General features: G+C 38.6%; 1 long non-coding RNA gene and 1 pseudogene across 1 annotated transcript; both read left to right on the forward strand.

Moving 5' to 3' along the window:
* The first annotated feature begins 1,049 nt into the window (after nucleotides 1-1,049).
* LOC137441655 (mannose-binding protein-like) lies at nucleotides 1,050-5,647 on the forward strand (annotated as a pseudogene).
* Nucleotides 5,648-7,645: 1,998 nt separating this feature from the next.
* Nucleotides 7,646-12,267, forward strand: LOC137441938 (uncharacterized). The gene is made up of 3 exons (XR_010987537.1): nucleotides 7,646-7,840; nucleotides 11,505-11,593; nucleotides 12,188-12,267. It is a non-coding gene; the product is annotated as an uncharacterized lncRNA (long non-coding RNA).
* Nucleotides 12,268-12,587: the final 320 nt, after the last annotated feature.

Here is a 12,587-nt window from a genome sequence, read left to right on the forward strand (position 1 = left end):
TAGGTTTCTGAATATTCTTTAAATACAACTGTGGAATGCAAGTCCTGTCTTTTTCTGGTTCAGCTTGCAAAGTTTGTCAGCTTATATTTATGGTAGTTTTATCTGTTTGGGTTTTTTTAGTTAAACACAGAATACATGGGATATGACTGCCTCAGATTTGACCCTCATTAAAAACAACTTGTCAGAACATCACAGAGAGCTTTACCTTATGACATTACTGCCTCTTCTACTCAGGGAGGGCAGCAAAGTATTGCAGATTTGGGATCACAGGGTCTGTGACTCTGAGGTGTAATTTATGTTAGTAATCTCCTTAATACACACGGTCTGAATGGAGAAATTGGAAGGCAATCATAACATTACTACTGAAATGTACTTCAGCTTTTTGTTCTTTAAACTACAGGTGTCTGTCATAAGAGGAGACATGCAGCAAACCTGATAGCTGTGAAAAGAGTCCCAACAGAAGAATACTATCTGGAGAGTTCAGGATTCATCCCAAGGTATGGCTTGTTTGGCATGAAGAGAAATGCTTTAGATTTAGTCATACAATGAAGAAAACACTGAAGTGGATTTTCAGCACTTTGAAAGTATATCTGTTGCTGTTCATTACATCTTACATAGATATTTTCATTACATCTTACATAGATATTTTCATTACATCTTACATAGATATTTTCATTACATCTTACATAGATATTTTCATTACATCTTACATAGATATTTTCATTACATCTTACATAGATATTTTCATTGCATCTTACATAGATATTTTCATTGCATCTTACATAGATATTTTCATTACATCTTACATAGATATTTTCATTACATCTTGACATTTTCAGATTCTTACAAACTTGCTTGTTTCTTTCCTAGTTTGCCAGTTTACAGAAGCTAGATGACACTGTCCCTTGGTCTTGATCTCTTACCTGAAGATGGGAGTGTATTTCCTCGGTAATGCAGGAAACTTTCACAGGCAACCCTTTAGGTTGATGTAAATGGAGAAAATTATGAAATTACTCTGCTTGATTTGTCACAGATCTGTGGAATTAGCAATGGCTCTTCTTCAGCCTTTCAGTGCCTTGGTATTTGGCCTTCACTGTTGATGGCAAGAAAATGAGTTAACACAGATAAACCTTAAGAGAAAATGTGTTCCTGCTTAGTAATTCAGTGCAGTTCACCTGCAGTCAATGGCTTACAAGGCAGAGATGGAAGCAATGGTGCTGAAGGTGAAAAGGAAGAACCAGGTACAGAGCTATGACCATTTAGCAATGTTGTACTTTTGACACTCTGTACCATCCCTGCAGTCTTGTTTCATGCCTCCTTCAGGCTTTCATTTTAGCTTTTTTTACTTATCTCCTTTTTTCTTCTGCCCCATTAACCTTTGGTAGGCTCTGCACAGTTTCAGGAAGCTGAAAATGCTTTCTGTATTTATAATGCTGCTCTAGATACTTGGGGTTTAATAATTAAAAAAAAAAAAAAAAATCACAGCAGTCCATAAACCAGAAATGTAATGAGATTTTGATCTGATTATACCATTTGTACTCTGAATCGCTTAAAGTTTCCTGTGATACTCTACCAAATGATTATTGCTTTTTCTTTCCAGGAGCCAACTCTCAAAACCAGAAATCATGCGTCCTAGATTTGGCTGCTAATCTGATGGCCATAGCTTGATTGCTTCATGCTCACTAAGACCCAACAACAGAATTGCCCCAAGGTATGATCTACCAGTTAGGTAAGGTGTGTTTTTTTCATGCACTGCTGCAAACAGCAAATAGATCAGCAAGTGCTTTCTGTTATGCAGTAGAACTGAGTCATCTGCTCTCCCAAGTTGCCAAGTCATAGTTTCTGTCTAAACATTCAATAAATACATATGGAATTGTGTACTTTCTTACCATATCCTGTGTGTGTTGTCATGTGTATACCACACATCATGGAGTTGCATAACTACTTTTCAACCTCCAGGCAAATTCCCATCATTATCAATACCACATGTGGCCTATGGCATAAAATTTCAGTGGCATATATTGATATTTGTATATGTGTTTTCTAGTTCTTGTACCCCTAGTATGCCTTCTGCAATTTCCTGGTTGAAATATGTAAAGCCAGCACTATCTGGGTCAACAAACTGCTTCAGACACAGCCTTAGTCTTATGATTTAGGTAATTTTCTAGATCATATACTGTAATGTGTGATTGGATTACTGATGAATTGAATTTCTGGTTGTAGAGCATGGGTACCTCTGCAGTAACAAGAGACAGCATTAATTTCACCAGCTTTCAGTGTCATAAGTGGGTGTAGCAAACAATTTTTTGCTAGTAAATAAAGCTTTCTACAGGAACAATTTCATTTTCCTGAGATATTTTTATTTCCTTAGGGGGAAACAACAACAAAAGCATAGAAAAAGAATCAGCGTTTGATACTCTTTGTAAGCACTAAGAAAAGAGAGTGGAAGAAAAACTTAAGAAATCTTAACATTTAAATGATTTTGTTTTAAAGCAAACTCTAGAAGCAGAATTGAGAAGTCTATGGGGTTTCCCTGGAGAAGCAGGACCCCCATCAACACAAGGAGATTTAGGGTCATGAGGAGAGAAAGGAGAAAAAGGAGAATGTTCAAGTAAGAAATAAGTTTCTCATGTTCCTGTAATCAGGTTTTCAGCCATTTAGTATGTTTTCCAGAAAATAGCTGTGTGGATGTCTGGTATTCTTGTATCATTTGAGGAAAGGTATGATTTCCAGAAATATGAAGAGCAGAAAGATAAACCATCTGTTACAGAGGAGATGAACTGACCAATGCAAGTAGGGGAACAAAGTGTCTCAGATGAGTCATAAGTTTACTGTATGTGAGTGACATAATAAACAGCATGTTTTTTTCTTTCATTCTTTGTCTGTTTGTGTAGTTTTAAATACAGCTTTGATTAATTTAAAATTGTTTACATGTGTGTGCTTTGCCTTTGAGAACTAGATTTGTGCTTCTGAATAGAAGATGACTTTGGCAGCATTGAAAATTCAAAGCCTACCCGCCCGACTATTTATCCTGGTCAAGGATAAGGCTCTTCCAGCAGGACAGATTCCTGTGGATCAAATCTGTAATGTGGCCTGTGGTTTCTGCTTTGGTGACCAAATAGCTCTCACATGACATCAGGTTACAGGAGGGCTAATCATCTCAGAAACAGTTGCTGTGTCGTCATTGTAATATAAATTACCAAGTAACACTCTTAACTCCTAGTTATAGTGACCAATGACCAGCAAAGATAAAGGTAAAGATTTTGGAGGCTGAACTAATTAGGTACAAAAAAGGTTAGGTCAAATCATTGATTTGTTTTTCCTTTTAGCCTGGTAAAATGATGGAAATGCCTGTGCTGAAGAAGAAAAACAGTCGTCTGAAGCAAATACTACAAATTTCTTTTGCAATGCTCATGGGACATGGTCATTATTTAAATGCTGTCTCACTGAATACATCCTTCCTTCACTGACCTACCAAACATGAAGGATCACTTTGCCAGCATACAGGGCAGGGGCTTTGTTAACATGAACTGCAGGATCAGCTGCTGTTCTCTGGGTACTTGTATTTTAAGCATTGTATTACATTTCTCTTACGGCCTCAGTTCTAGATAATTTTCAGTGAGTAGGGACAGAATGGAATGCTGTCTGCCTGGGCCTGGCCACAAGAAATTTTTGAATAGATACTGTGTGAAAATTTTCAAAGAACACCTCATCAGTGTGCTTCTAGCCCTGGTACAAATGCTACATTAGGAAAAGTACAAGGTCCATCATCATTCTTAAATTAACTTGGGAGGAAATGACAAAGGCTGAAATTCACCACAGGATGAGGTTCAGCAGAATCAAGTCATGTAGCTCTATGCCACCCACTGGCCATGCTTCCAAGGAGAAAGCACAATTTTAAAGCCATAGTTGTGTGTAGAGTCTGAAAGTTTAACCTGAAATTTTGGAGCAAGAAATTGAAGGGCAAGGAAATGCTGAAAGGTTGGTAGCAGTAATCTCCAGCCATCTCCATTTTGTTCTGTGATCGCTCAATATCAGCATCCTAGAAAAGGGTATCTGACCCTGTTGTGTAGGTTTTATCTCTCATAGCAGGGGTTCCCTGCCTGCAAAAGCATTTTGTGCTGGGACCATCAGTGGAAACTTTTAACTATGCATATCTTCCAGGTTTTGTATCTTCGTTACAATGTGGTAAACACCTTTTACACAAATCCCCACAAACTCTTAAAGACAGTAAGATAAAATAACTTTCCCATTAAAGACAGTAGCTATGTAGCAAAAGAACTGATGCCAGTGGTTTTATCTACTAAATGAACAAGAGCTTTGCTTTGTATTGACTTTTCATGAAAGCCTGTCAAGGGTTTGAGCTATATGTTCCCACTTCTTTTCCAGAGAAACACTCCATTTCCCAGGATCACTAAAGCTTCCCCTATGTCTCCTCTCCCTGCTGTGTGCTGTTAGAGTTCTCGGCTTTGGTTTCTGTGACAAAGCTGAAGAGTATAGAAGACCTTCTAATTGCAGCTCAGCTCCTTTGTATGATTTTAATAGATATGTGACTTTTTCACTGAAACCTGGCAAGCTATTTTGCCGTGTGTGTAATTTGAGTATGAATTCCTTCAGATCCTGATGCAAGAGCTGTATGAACTAGGAATGAAAAACATTAGAGCAAGACTCTTGATCCAGATTCTTGTGAAATTCCATTTTTCTTGAAGTGTGGACTTGATATCTCCAGGTGTCTGTTTTGTTTGACCTCTATTGGTTTCTGCCTACTTCTTCAACAAACAGCCTTTTTATAACTGTTCTTAGCTGCTTCTGAAGCACAATTATGTTGTGAATAAGTGACTACAGCATGGTCAATATTTGGTATAACACAATTATGAAAACTTTTGGGTTTAGCTTTGATTTTAAACAACATCAAGAGTATTTGTCTCAATTGCAAAAGAAGATACTTTTGGCAACAGAAATTTCCTGTGTGCAAAGACTAGAGGAGCACTTGCCTCTCCTAGGAATGAGGCTGAGAATATAACTTTAAAAGACTTAATACCTTCAAAGCAGGCTTATATGGAGATATCTGATCATCAGACAGAAGGCAGGTTCATGTGTGGGAATAAGGAGGTTGTAACTTACAGAAACTGAAGTGCTAAAGGACCAAATAATCTGAATAATGAAGTGTATGCAGTAATACGAGACTCTGGAAAATGGAATAATGTTAACTGTTCAAATTCTTGTTCATTATGTATTTGAGAATCCTAGAGCTAATTCATCCATGAAACCCCAGAGTTTTTGCTCTTCATTATGTGGGTTGATAATAGAAGTTTCTTCCAGTGAAGGTGGACTGTTGTAACCAGAACTAGACTGTATTTATAATTGTTTTTATCTATATCTTTGCGGCTTGAAACTTCTAATAAAATACAGATTTGAATTTTTTTTTTCAATCATTATGAGCTAAATTTTGTCTATCATAGTGGTAGTATAGCTAATTTGGCATATTTAGCAGGCTGCTTTTTACACCTTCCTATGAGTTTCTCACGAATGCAAGATGAAAAAAGCAACACGTAGACAGTAATATTGGCATTGTTTCGTTCTTCTATCAGGTAATTAATGAACAGTGCATATAGTACTGTGTTATTTCAGTATTTAGTGATGGCTTTGTTCCTAGTGTGCTTTTACCTTAGTTCTAAAATTGACTGATAATGATCTTATAGAGCTTAGCGTGTTATTTATTGTCTGGGTACAGAGGTCCGTTGCACACAAGTAATTACTGACATGTAAATAATTTCTTTAAGATTCAGCTACTCCTGTGCTGCTTTTTTTTCCTGTGATAAGAAAATGAAATATGCTGTAACTACGAAGAGGAACAAAATGTCCAGCCAGGTTGCTTTACATGCAGTAGGCATCATTTGAAATACAGGAGATAGAGATGAAGACTTAAATGTTGTAGAAAGAAAATTTTTGTCTTAAATATGAGAGTCTACTGATGAAATGTACTCCAAGTGGAATTCAGCTCATGCAGAGAAATAGTAGAAGGCCTTATTTACATGACTAGGTTCTTAATGTGAGAGAAGTAGTACCATGGGCTTTTATTATTTTCCTGATGGGAGCATATTTCACCTCAAGTGAACTACCAAAAAGTGAACTATGGGGTAGGAATAAGTGAATACCATGACAACAAAGACTAATACTAAAAGTTTGACATTAAGAAAATTGTTTACATGCAGACTTTACATTTTTAACCGTAGAAGAATAGATTTTCAATGCCTCTTACACTTAAGACATGTGAACTATATACCTCTACAGAGAGAAGGACTGTGTCTACACCACCAAGTTATGTGGACCCGAGGGAACATAGGAACATATCTGCACATAGGAGCATTTGGCCAGCTCCTCTGTTTAATAGTCATTATGTTCACTGCTTAATTCCATGTCTACCTTTGTAAGTAGTGACATTCTCTCTGCAACAGGTTATACAGGTGCACCAAAAGAGCAGATGAGTTTGGTGAAGGGTGTGAATTTTCTATGGTATGATTTACATGATCTGATCATCATCATGTCATTCTGCCCCTGTACACTGCACTGGTTAGGCCGCACCTCGAGTACTGTGTCCAGTTCTGGGCCCCTCAGTTTAGGAAGGATGTTGACTTGCTGGAACAAGTCCAGAGAAGGGCAACGATGTTGGTGAGGGGTTTGGAACACAAGCCCTATGAGGAGAGACTGAGGGAGCTGGGGTTGCTTAGCCTGGAGAAGAGGAGACTCAGGGGTGACCTTATTGCTCTCTACAACTACCTGAAGGGAGGTTGTAGACAGGTGGATGATGGTCTCTTCTCCCAGGCAGCCAATACCAGAACAAGAGGACACAGTCTCAGGCTGCACCAGGGGAGGTTTAGACTGGATGTTAGGAAGAAGTTCTATACAGAGAGAGTGATTGCCCATTGGAATGTGCTGCCTGGGGAGGTGGTGGAGTCACCATCACTGGAGGTGTTCAGGAGGAGACTTGATGGTGTGCTTGGTGCCATGGTTTAGTTGATTAGGTGGGTTGGATTGGTTGATGGGTTGGACGTGATGATCTTGAAGGTCTCTTCCAACCTGGTTTATTCTATGTATTCTATGTTCTCCTCATTACTGGCAACATATTTTTGCAGTTCTCAAGTGAGATGTATTGTTTTTCTTCATTAATTGGTGTCCTGCAGCTATGAAAACACAAACTTTAAAAATTTCGCCTGAAAGCTTTTAGTCAATATTTATTATACAAAAATGCAGGATATGGTGTAATATCTAAATGATATTTTTGGTTTTGGTTAAGACAAGAAAGAGACTTTCTAGAGAGTAACTATAATCCTGTTGTGCTTCCAGGTCTAGGGTTTAGTGGTAAGTCAGTCTCCAATGCATCTATTTGGAATGATGATGTAAATCTACTTTGAGACCATATCCAGAAAACACTGTTATAAGTTTTGTGACCATTTTATTTGGAGCTAGAATAGAGCAGTGATGTTGTTATGCCCCTAACGCATCAGCCAATAGATTAAATGACTAAACTGCTGATTTGGAAAAGATTTGGAATGGCTTTTTCCTGATGTGAATGATTGCGTCCTTTACAGTGATTTTTCTTTCTTCTTTTTGTTAAGAAATACTGTTTCTAATTGCTATATCAGTCACTCTCTCAAATGTCCATCCCTGAAATGTAATTTGGACTAACTTTAGACTAATTTTTACATCATTTTTCCCAGGAAATCTGCAACAGAGCTGTTAGAAATGTATGAGCATCTTGTAACCTTACGTTAAGGTTATGTTCAGAGAGAACTACATGTTCAAGTGGAATCTACACAAACTGCAAAACTTTCTGCAGGTAAGTGCAAAAATATTCTTATGCTTAAAACATTGGGGCTTCATGAAAGCAGAATGGGAAAACATTCATATTGTATGCTCAGTTATACATAATCCAAAGTTACAGATAGCTATTTTACCAGACTGCAGACATGAAAGATGTATTTGGCCCCAGCATATCTATAGCAAATCTGAGCTGCATTTCTTGAATATGTTTGAAGTAAATGCCTGGTCAGCTTATCTCTTGGGCCCTTGTGCTCTCAGGCTTCAGACTGGAATTGCTTCTGTACACAGCACTCACTGTTTTGTAGGTTTACCGTGGTTTAAACCATCTCAAACAAAATTGTTCCCCAGCTGAAACACCTCCTGTGAAAGAGGGGAGATGCTAACTTCCCTTCCCTTCCAGAAAACCAAACTCTAGTTCATATTACACAGATGAAAATTCACCTCTGATGGAGCTGGCCTAGAGATGCAGCTTTTGCAAGTGAAAGTGTATCTCTATTACTTTGGTCTTACACTGTACGCTGTCCTGTCCTGAAGTGCTGCTCAGAGAACAGCCACGCTGCAATCTCTGATCTTTAGTAGGCCACTGTGTGGGAGCAGGATGATCTCAGAAGTGACGCAATTCCACAGGGCAGGAGCAAGGCATAGAACTAGAAAACAAGCTTTTATTAAGTCCTATTACTTGAAACTTCTAAAATCAGCAAGGTACTGCCCAAAATTTCAGACCTTTCTCACCGTGGGTGTTAGGGACACCCATTTTTAGGTGCTGAAAAGAGTGAAAGAGTTTGAATTGTGTTCTATTATCTTCCAAGAGGCTTAAATCAGCATCCCTGATGACCACTTAATTTTGCATTAATTATAAACTAATCTGTATTTGCTGTTATACCCTTGATTAGAACCCTCTCATTTGGTGCTAATATGACCTCCACAGAGCTTCTTACTAATTCAGGATGAGAGCAGCATTTGTTAATCAGCTGATGAGTTTATCTTGCTAAAACACAATTTCAGGTTAAGTACAGGCTTAGGGAGAGCTATCCTGTCACATGTGGGAAAAAAAAAGCCAAACCAACAACAATCTTTGAAAAGCTCTTTTCCTTCTCTCTATTTTTCAAGTGACAGTTTTCAGTGGGAACTACAAGATGGAAACAGGAAGCATTTTCAATCAGTAGCAAGTTGTCCCTGCTGCTTTATTATTAATTAGAATGTATAAATATAGGAGAAGGGGTGGCTAACTTCTCAGAGCAGAGAAGAAGTGCTGTGAAGGCATCACCCTCATGTGTGAAACATGCTGAGGGGAAGTCTGGGCTTTAACACTGCTAAAGTAGTTCTACCATTTGACCTATCTTCTGCAGACATAAGAAAAGAAAAACAAATCCTGGATCATAGTTTGGCCAGTAATGCCCAGGAGGAGAAGAATAAATGTGGGAGAGCCTGGAAACCTAGGTGCAGCCTATCTCTTTTAAGATCTCTGCCAAACCTCTCAAACAAGCTGCATGACTGGAGCCTTTGTGTTACCTCTAGGGAATTAATTTATCCTGAGGCACCTACAGTTAACATCTCTTTTTATGGTCTGTGACCCTAGTGATGTTTCAGACATTGGTAGCTTGAGCTGTTTATATCAGTGCTTCAGGGTAGACAGTTGTGAAAGCTTTTTCCTGGCTGTTTTGTGTGTTCTGCGGGTTTTTTCTGGCTTCAATTTGTGGGGCTTTTTGACTATTGGCACAGTTCATCCCATGTTGCTGAGCTTGTGCATCAATCCTGCAAGAAGCTTCTGGAAACTTTGCAGGGAGAGGAGGACCCTCCAATGTCTTACTGCTTGGCATCCTCTTCCAGGGTGTTTAAATGTAGATAAAACTTCAGGAAGCTGAACTAAGTATACCAAATGTGAGAGCAGTAGTCAACCCACATTAAAGCGTCTGGTTTCAGAGAATCTGAGTGTGCCTCATGCAAAATGGGTGTGTATCAACTCAGCAGTGCAGCAGAATGAGTTTCAGTGTTTCATTGCAGCCTTAGCACAAAATATTGCTACAGAGCTGCAAAAAATATATATGTATAGTGTCTGACAATATCCAACACCCCAACGCTGCCCTCTGATCCTGTGTTGCTTTGCCTTAGTTCAGTCTTTTATTTACCCGATGTTTGGATGCTTGTGGCACATGTATCATGACAACTCCTAGTTGTTTACATCCCCAGCTGTCCTACTCCATCTCACAGCTTGCACTTGAATACATTTTAGAGATGCACTGAAGACAGTGAGAAGAGGAAGGAGGAATTAAACCATTTGATCCTGTCTTGAGAGCCTTTGCCACTTGTGCATTGTGTTTGAGATGCATACAAGATAAAGCCCTGTGCAACCTTCCCTCTGGCCCCAAGAATTATTCTCAGGCATGTTTTTGAGTCAAACTTTTGTAGCTAAACTACTCCAAGCCACTTTAGCAGAGATCAGTACAGCACTTCAAATTTAGTTGAAAATCCTGAAATCCCTGAGGCAACATCATAATGAATGCATGGGTTACTCTCTTTATTATTTCCTACCTTGCACTTTATGGATCCAATGACACCTGTGTAAGGGTGATTTGATCTGCGCTGTTTTGCTTACAGATCAGAAACTTTTAACCCCTCCACTCCCTTATCCCCTCTTCACCCTGCTTAGGCAGCTATATGGATTCCCAGAAGCAAGGTAAGAAGAGGAAAGATGGGAAAAGAGAAAGACCTAAGGATTAAATTATGCCCTTTTTTTAAAAAAAACTTTTTTACCTCTTTACTTTTTATTCTAGAGAGCTACAGATAATTTTTTTTTTTAAGGGGGTGGGGATGGTATTAATGGTACTTCCTAATTCTGCTAAGCAGATCTTTTATTTGTGCATCAGCCTAGTACAGCAAATATTATTTTGAAGCCTCACATGTTCTGTTCTTTTCTAGTACCTGGTGTTTAGCATAAACCTGCAATTATCAGCGTCTGAAGAATCTCAGCTTCCATTTTCAAGGCTAAAGTGCATTTCTAGCTTTCATGACTAATGGTGAAATAAAAGGTTAAAAGCCTTTCAGTTGGGAAGTGCTACAACTGAAAATGTTTATCTGCTTTAAGTCTCATGTTTTAAAGTCTATGTTGAGGCAGAACCTGTATTTTCAACAAAGGGATTTAAGTGCTGGGAACAGTATGGCAGGACTCTGCATAGCAAGAAAAGCTGCCAGCTCGTTGCACAATAGCCATTGTAAAAGCTGTTTAAGAAATGTTTCAAATGTTATCTCATACACTACAATGCTTAAGTGCATTATATATACACTTTATGGAAAATTGTGTACTACATACTGTGTTGAGTTATTCTCCAGTGGTTTTGAATGCTGCAGTCCTGTGGTTTATCTTTGGCAAATGCTCTCAGAATAGTTCTGAATTTGGCCTTTATTCTGTGTGAATTTTTGGACAATATAATGGTTTGCATCATTTACCTCCATTACAGAGGCACAGTGCATTACTCTGGAAGGGTAAAGGAATATAAAAGATGAGCGTTATTAGACACTTGATCCCCTTTTTTCTGGAAACACACCGGGGAAAATAGTTGCTCAGCAACTATCATTTGCACGGTAACACTGGTACTGAAATGATCAGGAGCAGAGCATTCTCTCCAGGTTTTGAAAACTAAACATTAGAAGTTAATGCTTAAAATCCACTTCACCCTTAGATTGTCCAAGATGATAGCGGAAATGGATTGACCTTCTGACCTTCTGTGTACCCAACATGCGACACAGGCCCGAATTTGCACCTGAAAAGGTACTATTAACAAAACTTAGTTTATCTTAAACCCCTGAAACCATCTGGTAAGACAGACAAGCAATGAGACTACTTTAAAAATAACCATATTTGAAGCATTCCTATGCAGATTCCCAATCCTGACATAAAAGCATGTACCTGCCTGCCAGCTGCTGATATGGAAGACATGTCTATCACAGTCCATTCCCTCACAAACTAGAGGTTATAAGATACCATAGCCTGCTTTTAATGAGGGAATACTGCAGCTTGCTTTCCTTTCATGAGCTTAGACAAGAATATTCAGAGGACAAGCAAGTGATGTGCCTATCTGGTAACAGACATGAAAAACCACCGAGGCTTTCAGAAGAAGGCAGGAAAAGGAAAATATTACTAGCAGAGCAACAACTGCTCCACTGATTTAGCATACTTATTTGAGACTGTTGGTCTAGACTTTTAAATAATGTCACTGTACTTGTGGCATGGAGGTACCCCAATGTCAGAAAGCTTGATTTAGTTCATTAATTCTTCAGAAGCTCGTTTCTCTACTAAAATGAATGGCAAAAAAGTATTTAACAAAAAGAGTATCCATTGTTATGCTGCTGTTTATATTTTCAGAACAGCACAGGTAGACCAGCAATCTGTAACAACTTTCACAGTCCTGCTGTGGAATATTTGAATGGCTATGGAGTTGCATGGTACGTACATACATTGAGATATGAGACAAAATGGACAGAAGTTGCTGTTTGTGCTTTTGCATTTCAGATGGAAAAAGTGTGGAGATACACAGAGTTCGTTGTCCAGGTATGCATATCTTTGTCATGCTTAGTAAAATGGATTTGTAGGCTCTAGGCCAGGCTATATGTCATATCTTCTCACTAAGATTAGGATAACTATTCCTTAACCAGGTAGTGACTTGCTCAAGCACACTAGATTTCTGGATGCCAGCCTCTTTGCTCTGATTTGAGGAATCATTCTATGAATGTCAAACCAAATAAATAAATCAACAGGTAGCTAA

The sequence above is a fragment of the Melanerpes formicivorus genome, unplaced genomic scaffold (genome assembly GCF_026170545.1).
Source record: "Melanerpes formicivorus ecotype bairdi unplaced genomic scaffold, bMelFor1.0.p_v2 SCAF_6, whole genome shotgun sequence".
Classification (NCBI taxonomy): Eukaryota; Metazoa; Chordata; class Aves; order Piciformes; family Picidae; genus Melanerpes; species Melanerpes formicivorus.